This window comes from Bubalus bubalis, chromosome 20, assembly GCF_019923935.1.
Source record: "Bubalus bubalis isolate 160015118507 breed Murrah chromosome 20, NDDB_SH_1, whole genome shotgun sequence".
Classification (NCBI taxonomy): domain Eukaryota; kingdom Metazoa; phylum Chordata; class Mammalia; order Artiodactyla; family Bovidae; genus Bubalus; species Bubalus bubalis.
In genome coordinates, this window is record NC_059176.1 from 49,138,424 (window position 1) to 49,152,335 (window position 13,912).

The 13,912-nt window shown below is 51.8% G+C and overlaps 1 long non-coding RNA gene across 1 annotated transcript in view; it reads right to left on the reverse strand.

Annotated features, from left to right (window-relative positions):
- The window catches only part of LOC102403445, an 86,781-nt gene that overhangs the window by 25,389 nt on the left and 47,480 nt on the right, over positions 1-13,912 (reverse strand). The gene's annotated exons all lie outside the window — the stretch shown is intronic.

Consider the following 13,912-nt stretch of genomic DNA (forward strand, 5'->3'; position numbering starts at 1 on the left):
GGAAGAATTTGGGGTGCTGGAGTCGGCTCAGCCTGGAGTGCCCCCTAGCAGAGCTCAGCTTTTAGACTGAGCTCTTTCCCCAAGACCCCTCCTTACTTCATTCACATCCAACCACCCCCCAGAAACACCCATTGCATGAAACCATGCCCATGTGACCTCCATGTGACTGGGCACCCTTTCAAGGGCACTCAGGCAGGGTGAGGGGGTAGGGAGATAGGGCTTTTGTGGGCTTTTGTGGTCAACTCCCCCTCCCCCAACCCTTCCCACTTTCCTCCCTGTCACTCTAGCCCTGCTTTCCCTCCACACTGAGAGAACCTGGCAGCCATTCAGATCTTCCATCAGTCATTAAGGCCGGCCACCACCCGGCTCAGAGTAACACACAGCTCTAGCCCCCTGGGGGCTCACAGTGTAGCTGGGAAATGGATCTACCTGACATCCAGAATCTACCTTGAACTCCAGCAGGCCTTCAGAGCTCCGGGGGCTTACCAAAGTGGACCACCTGTGCAGGGCTTTGGAGGTTGAATAGGAGTTCACCAGAAGGCTGGCCAATAGCTTGAGCAGAGACCAGAGATGAGAATCAACTTGGCCAGGTTTGGCATGGGTAACAAGGAGGTGAGGCGACGGTGTGCCAGCTGGAGAATAAGAAGCAGATTCCAGATCCTTTGTGGAGCACAGACTCCAAGAAGAAGGGGTGAGGGGAGGGGGTGGAGAAGGTCTCTCCTGCCTCTCAGTCCGCCCTCCCCGCCCCCCTCACAGTTCATACGTACAGACACACTCACACACTCGGGCCTCCGCTCCCCTTGCCGGAGGAGGGGGAGGAGGCGGAGGGGAGGAGGAGCTGAAATGCAACCTATTCATGTTCCCGCGATGTAACACCCCTCATTTTCCATGCTGGGTAAAGACAAAAAGCCTTTACAACCTGTTTCTGGAACTTGTCAGCAGCTGCCAAGAGGAGCATGTTAATTAAACGTCGGCAAAGATGGAAGCCGGAGGCCCCGGCTCTAATTGGACAGTTTGCTTCACCGATTGAAAAACATTGTGACAAAGGAGGAGGTGCGCGGCGGCTCAGCAGGGGCGCGGCGTGGCGGGGCGGGGAGCGGCGGCTTTGATTTCAGCTGATCTGCGCCCCAGCCTCTCTCCCCCTGCGGAGCCGGCCCGGCCCAGCCCGGCACGCCCCGCGAGGGCACGGGAGGGGCGGCGGCGCGGGAGGGTGGGTGTGGGTGAGGAGATCCGGAGTCCTCGAGGTCCCGCGGGCAGTCTCGCCCGGTATGAGGCCCAGCCAAGGACCAGGTTTTGGGGGTTCTGGGCTGGGCTCCTTCCCCTGATGACACGACCGGAGTTCTAGGGGGCGAGGGTCCTGCAGTCGCTTCTGTATAGTCTAGGCTGCCCTGGGAACCCAAGCCCAGACCCCAGCAGGGAGAGACCTGGATCTGGACCGCTGTTGCCCAAACTAGCTCAGGTCAAGTGATTGGGAAAGTGACGTCGCTCAGTCGCGTCGGACTCTTTTGCGACCCCATGGACTGTAGCCTACCAGGCTTCTTCCACGGGATTTTTCAGGCAAGAGTACTGGAGTGGGTTGCCATTTCCTTCTCCAGGGTGATTGTGGATTTTGAGAGGAGATCAACATGGATTAAGGTGGGCCCTTGTTTGTGCTCAGCTGCTCAGTTGTGTTGACTCTTTTCCCATGGACTGTAGCCTGCCAGGCTCCTCTGTCCATAGACTTTTCCAGGCAACAATACTGGAGTGGGTTGCCATTTCCTACTCCAAAGTGACTGGGGGTGAGGGCTTAAAAATGTTGCTAGGCTTATCCTGGAAGGCCCACCTCTGAAGGTTTTCTCAGGGCCCTGCAGAGCCCAGAGTTTCCATCCCGGTTGTAGGGGCACCCGGAGACTGTCCCCCTTCTGTTGCTTCGTGGCTCTACAGCAAGTCCCCTCCTGTTCTCAACTCACAAGTGAGGCCAGCAGCCGTGTATGAAGCCCTGACTGTGTGCTGGGCACTGTGCTATCATTACATGTCCTGATATGTAACCTCCCAGCAACTTGCAGTGGTGGGGGGCGGGGTGGGGGTGCATTTCACAGATGGGCAACGAAGGTTCCGAGAGGATAAGTAACCGGTCCAAGGTCACAGTTTTGTTAAAGGTGGTGCTAGGGTGAGACTGGAGCCCAGGTCCCTCTGATGTCAATGTTTGAGCCTGGACCCCACATTTCTTGCTCTCTGGCTCCTGGTCCAGCCAGGAGATGAGGGTCTTCAGGACACTGTGAGACAAGAGTGGGGTTCCTACGTGTGTGTGTGAGTCACTCAGTCATGGCCAACTGTTTGCGACCCTGTGGACTGTAGCCCATCAGGCTCCTCTGTCCATGGGATTCTCCAGGTAAGAATACTGGAGTGGGTTGCCATTTCCTCCTCTAGGTGATCTTCCAAACCCAGGGATCAAACCTGGGTCTTCTGCATTGCAGGCAGATTCTTTACCCTCTGAGCCACCAGAGAAGCCCTGAGAACCTCTTCTTCAGGCCTCCAGGACTAATGGCCTGAAAGATGGGTGTGCAGCAACCTAGGGTCACTCTGGAGGCCTCTAGGCATGTTCCCTGCTCCTGCATACTTGCCCACTTTGCATCTCTCGGAGTGGGGTGGTTCATTAACAAGGCCAAGCCCCCTCTTCTGTCCCCTTCTGCCTTGGCCCAGCTTTGTCCCCCACCTCACCCTCATCTGGAGCTGTGACCCAGGAGGGCTCCGAATGGGGTGGGAGGCCAGGCCGGGGCCTGTGAGAAGCAGGAGCAACTCTGGGAAAAGGGGCCATTGTGGCTGAGCCCGGGGATTAACAGCTACAAAGTGGAGGGCTGAGGCCATTGAGGGTAGCCCTTCGAGCTGAGTTCCCAGGGGGGAGCGGCTAGAGCAGCCTGTGCGTGAGCTGTGTCCAGGCTGCCTGCTGGGCCTAATCCCCTGGGAGCTGCAGGCCGAGAAGCCCTGGAAATACAGCTGCTCTGGAGAGAGGGCTGCCCTTGGTGGTAGTGGGGGGCGGGGCAGGGGGCAGGCTGGTCCAGGATGCTCAGGGTGGCCGCTCTGAGGAGGAATGGGTGAGGGGAGGCATGCTCATGGGGTGTGCGTGTACACCTGTGCCCCTGGCCTGGGCAGGGTGCCTGAGTGGGCCACTCGAAAGATAGGCGACCCAGGACATAGAGAACAAACTAGTGGTTTCCGGTGGGGTGGTGGGGAGAGGAGGTGCAAACTATTGGATATAAGACAGGCACAAGTATTGCACTACACAGGGAATAGAGTCAATGTTTTGTAATAACTGTAAATGGAGAGTAACCTTTAAAATTGTATCAAGAAATTAAAAAAAAAGATAGGTGACCCAGTGTGTTAGGGGCAGCGCCAGCCCCCTTCTGTGTCTGAGATTTAGGGGCTCTCATAAGGGGAACAGTCCTGAAGGCAGAGACCAGGCCGAGCCAGAGGTACTCAGAGGTCCCCTACTGAAGAGGTGAGCCTGGAGAGAGAGAAGAGGCAGCGCCCCCACCAGCAGGCCTGAGTGGGTGCTAAGTGTGTGTGTGTGTGTGTGTGCGCGCATGTGTGTGTGTGTCCTCGTGTGTGCGCGCACCATCGAGCAGGGTGCTTGAGAACAGCCCTTCAGAGGCGGCTGGAGGGGCTCCGCAAATTGTAATCAGATTAAGGGGGCCAATCACTTAGGGCTCTTGAAAAGGCCACGAGGTTTCTAATCAGCCCTGAGCGCCCCAGCCCACAAAGCCCAGGAGGAGCTCGGCAGGAGCGGCTTGCGGGGGGGCCGTGCGGGTGGGGGCGGCTTTCTTCCCTCTCTGTCTCTCGTAATTATGTCAATTTGCTAGCCAAATTGTTTGCTCGAGTGGACAGGGGGGCTTGTGGCCCATTCATGTGGTAATGTGGGAACCGGCAGGCCTCCTGGCTGGGAAAATAGGAGGTGCCGGGACCTCGTTCGAGGGAGCAGGCGGGCCGGGGGTGTAGGCACCCAGGCCTTGGGAACTCTCCCCTAGCTAGTGTGGGGCTTTGTCCCATGAATTCCAGAGACTTCCAGCTTGGGTTATGCTCTGGGATATCCTTTGGGGCCTGTCAAGATGAAGGATGGGGAAGGAGGGGAGGACCCCACAGAGGACAGAAGAGGTGGCCTCCGGGTTCCTTCAAGGTGAAGGTAGGCAGCTTGCTGTCTTTATGCCTGCTCCTTTGAGGACCAGGCTGAGGCTGGAGCAGTTTGTGAACTGGATGGCAGCGGTCTCCAACCTCTGGGATCTCATGCCTGATGATCTGAGGTGGAGCTGATGTAATAATAATACCAAGTGCACAGTAAGTGTTACGCACTTGAATCATCCTGAAATCATGCCCCCACCCCTGGTCGATGGGTAAATTGTGCACCATGAAACTGATCCTTGATGCCAGAAAGATTGAAGACCACTGCGAAAGGGGACCTGGGAGATGCTAGAGAGATGGGATCCTGAAAAAGTGAGACTGAGGAATGTGCAGACTTGGAGTAACTTCTAATCGGTTTCCTTAGCCTTCATGCAGGGCCAGCCACTGCGCCACTACTTTGTACACAGCAACCCGTTGAGCCTGAGAGCAATCCAGGGAGGTTGGCACCGGGCTTCCCATTTCACAAAGCAACTGAGGCTCAGAGACGCTAAGTGACTTGCCCAAGGCCACACAGCCAGTGGGTAAGGAGCAGAAATATTTGTTTATTTGTTTATTTATGGCTGTACTGGTTCTTCCGTGCTGTGCTCAGGCTTTCTCTAGTTGAGGTGCGAGGGTTTCTCACTGTGGTGGCTTCTCTTGTTGCAGAGCTCATGCTCTAGGTGTGCGGGCTCAGTAGCTGTGGTGCATGGGCTTTGTTGCTCTGAGGCATGTGGGATCTTCCCGGGCCAGGAATCAAACCCTTGTCCCCTGCATTGGCAGGCGTATTCTTAACCACTGGACCACCAGGGAAGTCCTGAGGAACAAAACTTTGAACCCAGGTCTATCTGATCCCTCTGTCCCTTTGCCCCCACCCCCAGCCACCCACCCATAGGAGTTCATTGCTTCCTTCAAGCAGCAAACAAGAAATGACAGAAACGCCTGGCTTTGTACAAGGCATGGAGGGTGCAGAGACCTAAGATGACCCAGGAAGGTCAGGGTCAGGGAGTCCTCAGCACAGGCACACTGGCGTGAGCTGGAGTCACACTCTACAGTCAGCACAGAGCTACGGCCACAAAGATGATCAGGCATTGGACATGGTGCTTGGGAGCCATGGTGGACGTTAGGAAGAATGGTTGTCAACAGACCAGATACAGGTAACTTCCCTGTCCAGGGCATTCCCCTGCCCTCTGGGCTCCCCTGCCTTCCTCAGGTCCCCCTTGAACATGTGAGGACCTTTCTTGTCTCCCTTGGGTGTGGCAACCCAACACCTCCTTTTCTCAGATTAGGGGGCCCTGTGCACTCTGGCCGCTCCCTGGTGGACCCTCCTGGCTTGTTGCCGTCCCTCCCCCCAACAGATACTCACAGGGATGCTACCTACACCTACCCCCCAACCCCAACCACCAGGTGCCTCCTCACTGTGCCATTCAGGGCTATTAGGATCTGCCCTGCTGGAAACTGGCAGGAGGCTGGGCTGCAGGGTGGCACTGGAGCTTGGGGCAGAGAGGTTTGAGGGAGGGTTTGCAGTCTCAGCTGAGTACCCCTCACTCCCAAACTGGGAGAAAAGGCCAGAATCCATGTTTATCCCTGAATGAGATGATGGCCAGAAATCCTTCTTAGCACAAATCCAATTTGATGGGCAGTTGTCGTTTGACTCTACTAGGCCAGGTGCTGGAAGACAAGGGTGCGGGGATGGGCGGGGGAGGTTCCACAGCCCTGTCGAGGGCACAGATACGGCAATGGGTCAGGCCAGGAGAGGACTAAAGGTGAATAACAGCAATGCAGAGCACTTATTCTGTGCCAGGCACAGTTTTAAGCACTTTACATACATTACTTCATTTATTCTTCACAATAATTCTATGAAGGGAGTACGGTTATTGATTCCATTTTGCCTCATGAAGAAACTGAAGCACAGAGAGGCTGAGTAACTTGCCTCTGTCACACAGCTAAACATTTAGCAAAGCTGGCATTCAAACGATGGCCCCAGAGGCCCACCCAGCTTTGAATCACACACTTTGAGTCACAGCTCGGCTGTTACCACTCTTAGTGCCTATATACCAGCTGGCGCTAGTGCTAAGGGACCCACCTGCTGGTGCAGGAGATGCAGAAAACCTGGGTTTGATCCCTGGGTCAGGAAGATCCTCTGTAAGAGGGCTTGGCAGCCCACTTCAGTATTCTTGCCTGAAGAATCCCATGGACAGAGGAGTCTGGCAAGCTACCGTCCATAGGATCACAAAGAGTCGAACACTACTGAAGTGACTTTTGAATCAACTTAGCACGGAGCACAGGCTGTTACCACTCTTAGGTCACTTGAGGAGGAAAAGGAAGGGGGGATCCTAAGTGGGGGGGATTACGTGGAGAGGGCTGCCTCGAGCAGATCAGTGATGCCTTTCAAGGGCCATAGCCAGCTCCAAGTGACCCTTGAGGAAGGGAGGAGAGGAGACCACAGAACAACAACCCAGCCTCACTCCCATCCCTCCTGATAACACCCGCATGAAGCCCGTGGATTTGGTGGGAAAAACAGGAGAGCATTTAGCCCGACTTTCCAGAGGCCATGATGTCTAATCGGAGTCCTGAAGGACAAATAGCATTTATTCAAGCAAAGGGTTTGGAGGTGGAAAAACCGCCTTCTGGGAGGTGACAAGACATTTGGCTCAGGAATGGCCAGGCCTTTGGCCAGAGGGGAAGGTGGGAGACAACTCAAAGGGCAGTTTGGGTATTATACTCCGGGTACTGGCTTCTCAGATGACTCAGTGGTAAAGAATCCACCTGCCAACTCAGGAGATGCAGGTTTGATCCCTGGATCAAGAAGATCCCCAGGAGGAGGAAATGGCAACCCACTCTAATACCCTTGCCGGGGAAAATCCCTGGACAGAGGAGTCTGGTGCACTACAGCCCATGGGGTCTCGAAAAGTCAGACACGACCCAGCAACTGAACAACAACAACTCCTTCCCACACTGTGTCCACCAGCCCGTTCTCTACACCTGTGTCTGCGCTGCATGCATGCTGAGTCACTTCAGCCATGTCCGACTCTTTGGGACCCCATGGACTGCAGCCCATAAGCTTCCTGTGTCCATGGGATTCTCCAGCCAAGAATACTGCACTGGGTTGCCATGCCCTCTGCCAGGGGATCTTCCCAAGCCAGAGACTGAACCCTCATCTCTTACATCTCCTGCCTTGGCAGGCGAGTTCTTTACCACTAGCGCCACCTGGGAGTCCCCCTGTGTCTCCATTACTTCTCTGTAAATCGGTTCATCAGTACTTCTTTTCTAGGTTCCATATATATATGCATTAATATACAATATTTGTTTTTCTTTTTCGGACTTACTTCACTCTGTATAACAGACTGTAGGTTCAGCCACCTCACTATCCTTTTCACGGCTGTGAAATGCAAAATTCTTGAGCCGCCCTTCCCTCAGTCTACAGAGACTCTGAGAGCAGGCCTGACAATCTCCAGGTGATCCTAATGCATGCCCAAGTTTGAGACCTACTGTCTAACGTGTTTAACTATTCCCCTGTGGTTGGACATTCAAGGTTTTCCAGTTTCTTATTATTAAAGCTCGTGTTACAACACGTCCCTTTACATGTGTTTTTGTGTCCTATGAGAACATGTCTTCTCTCTCACAATTTTCTTGGTTAATTTTTCACATTTGCTTTTCCAGATGAATTTTTTTAATATTTATTTTTACTTATTTATTTGACTGCGCTGGGTGTTAGTCGTAGCATGCAGACTCTTAGTTGTGGCATATAGGATTTAGTTGCATGACCAGGGATCCAACTCAGGGACCCCTTCATTGGGAGTGTGGAGTCTTAGCCACTGGACCATCAAGAAGTCCCCCAGATGAACTTTAGAATCTGTTTCTAAATTCCAGTCTCAATGGTATTGCATTGTATATATACTTTAACTTAGGAAGGATCGACATCTTGACAGTATTGAGTTTTCCCGTCAACTATTGAAATTCTATAGGATTTTAAGTGTAATTCACATACTTATATGTAATTTAGGCATGCTTTGTTATGATCCCAAATATAACAACTGCAGGAAATATTACTATAATGGTCTTCTTTCCCTAAATTTTATGAAACTAAGAATATAATCATAAAGGATCAAGCGTATGATCATCCTATTCTTGTTGGGATAGTCTCATTTCTTATGTTGGCCTCTCCGTTTCTTTCATTGGGTCTGTGTGTGTGTGTGTGTGTGGCTGTGCTGGGTCTTCACTGTTGTGTGTGGGCTTTCTCTAGTTGCAGCGAGTGGGGTCTACTTTCTAGTTGCGAAAGTAGACAGATTTCTATGGGCAGGTTTCTCGTAGCAGTGACTTCTCTTAGTGGTGGGCCTAGCTGCTCTGTGGCACATGGGATCTTCCCAGACCAGGGATCGAGCCTGTGTCCCCTGTCCCCTGCATTGGCAGGCAGATTCTTAACCACTGGACCACTGGGGAAGTCTCAGCCTCCCAATTGTGATTCAGTCAAGCCCATGTCTTTTGGGGGAGCAAAGGAAACTTTTTTAGAAATATCCCCTGTGGACTTCCCCGGTGGTCCAGTGGTTAAGACTCTGAGCTTCCACTTCCTGGGGGAGAACCGTGCGGCACAGCCGAAAAAAAAAGAGAAATCCTTCTCAATAGACTTCTCCCCATTTAAAGCATGCTCCCCAACCCTAGTTCTTCCAGACTCTTCTCATCAAAAAGTGCAGTCAGTGCGCTCCCCTTGAACTTGACCTTGGTGACTGCTTGACCAATTTTTGTTGTTGTTCAGTCGCCAAGTTGTGTCCGACTCTTTGCCACCCTATGGACTGCAGCACGGCAGCCTTCCCTGTCCCTCACCATCTCCTGGAGTTTGCCCAAGTTCATGTCCATTGAACCAGTGATGCTTGACCAATAGAACAGAACAAAATGACACTGTGCCAGCTTCCAGGCCCAGAGACCTTAAGAAATGGCAGCTTCTTATTCCTATCTCTTGGGACATTTGTTCTAGGAAACCAGCAGCCATGTCTGCAGAAGTTCAAGCAACGAGGAATGGAGGCCCTTGGCCCACAGGCTAGGCTGAGTGACCAGCCCACAGCCAGCCCCAACTTGCAGCCAGGCGATTGATCCTCTAGTTCCATTCAAACTGCCTAGCTGATACCACGTGGGACCTACAGAAGCCGTCCCACTGATTCCTGCCCCAATCACAAATGTGTTGAGCCAAAGAATTGACTGTTGTTTGATGTGCTGAGGTGTTTTGTTTTTTTTTTTAATTGGAAGATAATTGCTTTTAAAAAATTTTTTCATTGAAGGATAATTGCTTTAATTGAGATGGTTTGTTAGGGAGTTGTACCAATGCTGCAACTCATTTCAATGCCTAAACCAATCACTGACATCAGAACTAGGACTTAAACTTTCCAGAACCCTCCCCCCTGAGGCTGGGGCGGGGGCTGGGTTCCCCTTCCCTGAGCCAGGGACAAAATTAGAGCCATGCCAAGGACAAAGCAATGGCTGCTGGTGGGTGACCAACAGCATCTGCTGAGGACATTAGATCCACTGAGATGAGAGAACTGGCCCAGGGTCCCACAGCCAGTCTGTGGCAGGGCCAGGATTTGAATCTAGGTTCTGTCCCAGATATCTGCGGCAAGACTGAAACTTACCGCCCATGACCTCTCCTACCCCCACCTGTGAGACTTTCCTCCAGGGTTCTCTGCTCTACAAAGCCTCCCTGGGTGCCATTTCCCCATGGGCACACCTCCCATCTAACACCCATCACAGTAGATTCTCATCATGTGCCCACCCGGCTACCCCCAATAGGACACAATATCCCGCATGGTGAGACTTTTGCTTCTGTCTCCCTCTGGCATAATGGAGGGCTTGGCAGAGAAGAGGGAACAGGCACACTGGACTCATATTTTGTGGGATCAGAGTCAGTACTTAAGGTCAATGTCCAATATAGCCAAAATTACTCCTAATAAGCCTTTAAAAATTGCCTGGCAAGTCAGTATACATGGTTTTGTATATATAAATTTGAACAGTAACATACCTGTATAAATGGATGTATTAGTATGTAGGATACAAGAAAGAGTCCGTATTCAAGTGTATTTGTACAGTATTTTTTTAATATTTGCTTTTATTTATTTATTTGGTTGCATCAGGTCTTAGTTGCGACACACGGGATCTTCTTTACAGTGAGAGGGCTCCAGAGCTCATGGGCTCGGTAGTTGTGACATGTGGGCTTGGTTGCCCCCTGGCGTGTGGGATTTAACTTCCCCTACCAGGGATTGAAGGAAAGTTATGACCAACCTAGATAGCATATTCAAAAGCAGAGGCATTACTTTGCCAACAAAGATCCGTCTAGTCAAGGCTATGGTTTCTCCTGTGGTCATGTATGGATGTGAGAGTTGGACTGTGAAGAAGGCTGAGCGCCGAAGAATGGATGCTTTTGAACTGTGGTGTTGGGGAAGACTCTTGAGAGTCCCTTGGACTGCAAGGAGATCCAACCAGTCCATTCTGAAGGAGATCAGCCCTGGGTGTTCTTTGGAAGGAATGACGCTAAAGCTGAAACTCCAATACTTTGGCCACCTCATGCGAAGAGTTGATTCATTGGAAAAGACTCTGATGCTGGGAGGGATTGGGGGCAGGAGGAGAAGGGGACAACAGAGGATAAGATGGCTGGATAGCATCACTGACTCAATGGACGTGAGTCTGGGTGAACTCCGGGAGTTGGTGATGGACAAGGAGGCCTGGCGTGCTGTGATTCATGGGGTCGCAAAGAGTCGGACACGACTGAGCGACTGAACTGAACTGAACCGAATTGAACCAGGGATTGAACCCATGTCTCCTGCATTAGAAGATGAATTGTTAACCACTGAACTACCAGGGAAGTCCCTGTACAGTATTTTTAATTAAAAACATTTTGAATATCTATGCACATAATTAAATGCACATGAGATAAACATCACTGTAAATGTTTGCTGGAAGAAGGTATCAGTCATAAAGACACAGAAGGGATGAGTCTGGCCCATCTGCTCATTATCCCCTCAAACCTCTTCCCGCACTGGCCCAGCACTGTTTATCTTTCTCTTGTGCCTGAAATTTCCCCACTTGAGTCACTGAGCACCAAGGCACACAGGTCAAGTGTCCCGGAGATCATAGTTATAGGCAGCACATTAGTGTCAGATGGGCTTCCCTGGTGGTGCTGGTGATAAAGAACCCGCCTGCCAATGCACGAGACATAAGAGACGCGGGTTCAATCCCTGGGTCAGGAAGATCCCCTGGAGGAAGGCATGGCAAACCACTCCAGTATTCTTGCCTGGAGAATCGTATGGACAGAGGAGCCTGGTGAACTACAGTCCATAGGGTCTCAAAGAGTCGGACACAACTGAAATGACTTAGCACTCATGCACAGTGCTAGATACATGTTTTAGCTTCTCTGGTTGACTGTTGCCAATGATTATAATGGAAGGTCACCGAGCTAACTCTTTGGACACACCTGGAAGATGGGTTGTGTGTGTGCACTCGTGTGCACTTACGTATGTGGATGCTGGTGAGAAGCTGCTTCATCAAGAACCTGGCCTTTCTGTATGTTCCTAAGAGATGCCACCGAGGGGTCCTGCAGGCAGAGCTGGAATGAATGCCAACCAGCAGCCCCAGTCCCATGGCCAAGGGAAGGGAAGGCTTAGGGAACCCCTTGTGAATTTGGCTTAGAGGGCTCTGGATTTGAATCCTATCCCCTAGAATGTGCCTGGGGGCATTGCAGGGGAGGAGAATTGACTCTTCACTTGACCCTTTCCTATATTGTCATATTGTCACAGCAGGTTTTTTTTTTTCCTTTGTCATCTCAAAGCTGAAGAACAATTTTTAAAAGGATTATTTTTTAAAAAAGAATTTCAACATGTTGGTCTCATCCTTCCCAAATAAATGTCAACTCCTTTAGCAGGTGGGGGACAGGGCTCTGTGGAGCCCATCGAGAGCTGCCCTTCTGCCTCTCCGATCTCTTGAAATAGATCAGTCCTGGAGTCGTTCACAGCCCAGAGTGAGGCTTCACCTGCGCTTCAAATGCAGGCGTACACGACCCCCAGGTCTTAGAGCCCAGAGGGAGCCTCTCAGAGGGCTCCAATTGTCACCCTTCAGAGCCTCTGGAAACTGCAGAGACGGCCCTACCAGAGGAAGTCTGGGGAAGGGGGCCTGGGGCCACTTGGGAGTGTGTCCCCAACCTTCTGCCCTCTCCTGCCCTGGTCACCTCCTCTTCTCTGCGGTCTCTCTCTGGCTCTCTCTCCACCTGTCAGTCTTGGCCCCTGTGTTTATCTCTCCCCATCTCTCCTTCTGTCTCCTCTACCATCTCTTGTCTCTCCCCATCTCTGACTTCCTTGCTGTTTCTCTCTGTGTATCTGTCTGATTCCCCTTCTCTTTCTTTCTCTTCTCTCTTCCTCTCTTTTCCTCGCCTTCCTGCTTTTCTCTGTCTTGGTGGTCTCTCTCTGCATCTCTCTCTCTCTGTCTCTGTCCCTCTCAGTCTCCTCCCTCTCGCCCCCTCTGGGGGTTGATCTGTGTTGTGGGATCATGCCAAGCCCAGAGGGAAGGTCAGGGCGCCCTGCAGAGACCAGTGCAGACTGCCATTAACCTGTCACTTCTGCCTCCAGTGGGGGAAACAGCGGGGCTCAGGGAAGGCGAGGAACTGCAGTCACTGGAGATGAGACGTCTCAGCCGGGGCTGACAACCGAAAGCAGAAGCCACCCACTCAGAGGGCTGCAGACAGCACTGGGACGCCGAGGACAGCAGAGCGGGGATCTGGACACCAGCCCACATCACAGCTGCTTCTGGCTTCTGAGCCAGCAGGGACCGTGGCATAGGGAGAGTCTGAGCTGGTGACCACATTCAAGCCTGCCTCGCCTGCAGTCTTGGGAACTAAGGACGGGGGTCTCGGTGAGGTTAAAAGCAAAGCTCTCAAACTCAGCAGCCTGAGGGCCATGTATGCCACCGCCCCCTGCCCCTCAGTGGCTTGAAAATCTGTCAAAAATATGAATCTACATTAAAAAAATTTTTTTATTGAAGTATAGTTGCTTTATAATGTATTAGTTTCCACTGTACAGCAAAGTGAATCAGCCACACACACACACACACACACACATATATATATATTTTTTTTTTTCTCTCTCTCTTTTTTAGATTTCCTTCCCATTTAGGTCACCATGGAGCACTGAATAGAGTTTCCTGTGCTATACAGTGGGTTTTCTGCTTAGTTATCTGTTTCATACATAGTACGTATAGTGTATATATGTCAGTCGTGAATCTACTTTTTGAAATAATTTCCTTTATTTATTTATGTATTTTTGGCCGTGCTGAGTCTTTGTTGCTGTGTGGGCGTTTTCTCTAGTTGAGGCAAGCGGGGGCTGCTCTCTGGTTGCGGTGTATGGGCTTCTCATTGTGGCGGCTCCTTTTGTTGCACAACACAGGCCCTAGGGTCCTCGGGCTTCAGTAGTTGCAGCACATGGGCTCAGTAGTGGGCTCAGGAGTTGCGGCTCCCGGGTTCTAGAGCACTGGCTCAATAGATGTGGTGTGTGGGCTTAGTTGCCACGCAGCATGTGGGATCTTCCCAGATCAGGGATCGAACCCATGTCCCCTGCATTGGCAGATGGACTTTACCCTTGAGCCCCCAGGGAAGCCCCCGAATCTACATTTTTGAACTGGCAAACTTCATATATCTGTTTTAAATGTAAGTTTCCTCTTGAGGACCTAGCAACACAGGGCTGTGACTGAGCAGCAGTGCTCCCTGTCCTGCCCGCCCCTTCTCCTTGCACCTGGACACCTCCTCAGT